Consider the following 1,684-nt stretch of genomic DNA (forward strand, 5'->3'; position numbering starts at 1 on the left):
CTGAAGTATACAGAGCCCTAGAAAGAAAAAGTGACCTCCTCAAAAAATCTATGGCTAATGCAAAGAACATTGGGTGTCACTGTTACATACCAGATGCCTTGAAGGCTGGAATCTGCTCCCAGGCTTTTACTATCATTAAGACCATCTTCTCTTTTAGAAGAAGATTTGCAGCTTCAGTCCAGTTTCTCTCCTTCCCATGCTCTTGATATCCTCACTGAAGCGTTACAGCATGGTTCAGTTAGAAAAATACTTGCTGTAGTTCCCATGCCTAAAATGCTTGAGGCATCCTACCTGGATCCAAATGGAATTCTGCACTAAACGCTGTACTATTTGGCACACTCAGGTTGCACTGGGATTACAAAAGTGCACCTGCAAGGGCAGTCCTTTTTTGATTCTCCAGCTCATATTAGCTTCCTAACTTGTACTTTCACATGCAGAGCCAAAGATGAGTGCCTGTAAAGGGGCATGGTCAATGGAGTGGGGCAGGATGCTTGACATACTAAGTACCTCTGGCCTCTTCAAGGCAAAGTTAAACAGTTAAAGTAAAGGTGGCTCACCTAAACAGCTGGTCTCCCCTGAAATGCCTGAGTCAGGTGATGGCAACCAGCATCAGAGTAATGGCATCTTCTTCTCTCAGCTCCCAGCCTCAGCTACTGCTGAGGGAACTTGCTCCCTGTTAACACTTAAGGGTTAGTCACCAGCTCCTTGCTGAGAAAGGGACCTGACTGAAGCCACACAGATGGGCTTAATGTGCGCTGTCACACTCAATTTGGCATGTCATCAGGTGTGCTAGCACTCCTCCACGGTCACCAGGCTGTCGTTTCTGCAAATGTTTCCACTGACCAGAGAACAGCAAAAAGCATCACTTGTAGATAGATTGCTGGCTCTATTGCCAGCCACACACTGAGCTTTTTTCATCAGAGAAAAAGAGACAGGAGTTCCCAAGGATTTTAGCACTGGACACATTTCCAGACCAACTTACAATACTAACTATAGCACAGGCCTCCATATGCGAAGGAGAGATCTCACTTGGTAAGCTTTCATCTTCGTGGCCTCATAGATGACCTACCTGAGCCAACCTGTTGAGCAGAAGGCAGGATGGCGATGGCTTCATGATTTTGAAGAGATAAGAGGTTTTCTACTACTGTACTGCCTCTTCTGCATTGCCTTTGCAGCTCAGTGCTTTGCTTCCTGCAGATTTCCTGGAAGGTGGCCTGTATCATCCTAACCTTCTGCAGTGACAGTTCGTCAGCTTGCATCTGGAACACAATTTTTTGGCAGCAACTGAGGTTTCTTTCCTCCACACAGAATGCATCTTTGTCACGTTCAGCAAGCTGGGCTCTTCAGCCTCAGAAAAAGGCCCTTTTTGAAGCACCTCCTCAAAGTAGCTGTCTCCCTCAGCCTTGTTTACCTCATTCTCTGCAGCTTCTGCAGCTGGGGGCAAAGCTGTGGAGACCCACAGCTGCAACTGCTTGGGTAGTGCTGGGGCAAAATTGTTGCTGTCTGAAGGCAGCACCTCCACCAGCTTTTCCCCTGGAGCCCTGGGGATGAGCTTCCTGGCACAGAAACCTTCCAGCTCATGACAGACAGCCTTGGGTGTTTGAGTCAGCTACTCCAAAAGAACTTGATCATGGCACAGGGAAAGAAAAATCATGTGATTTTGACATCAACCTGTGAAATCTGT

The 1,684-nt window shown here is 47.1% G+C and overlaps 1 long non-coding RNA gene across 1 annotated transcript; it reads right to left on the bottom strand.

Moving 5' to 3' along the window:
* Window positions 1-372: 372 nt before the first annotated feature.
* LOC134166628 (uncharacterized) lies at window positions 373-1,328 on the bottom strand. Its single transcript, XR_009965933.1, has 2 exons — window positions 1,070-1,328; window positions 373-453 (listed from the first exon to the last, which is right to left on the bottom strand). It is a non-coding gene; the product is annotated as an uncharacterized LOC134166628 (long non-coding RNA).
* Between the last annotated feature and the right edge of the window lie 356 nt (window positions 1,329-1,684).

The sequence above is a fragment of the Pezoporus occidentalis genome, unplaced genomic scaffold (genome assembly GCF_034315485.1).
Source record: "Pezoporus occidentalis ecotype Australia unplaced genomic scaffold, CSIRO_AGI_Poc_V1 ctg109, whole genome shotgun sequence".
NCBI lineage: Eukaryota > Metazoa > Chordata > Aves > Psittaciformes > Psittacidae > Pezoporus > Pezoporus occidentalis.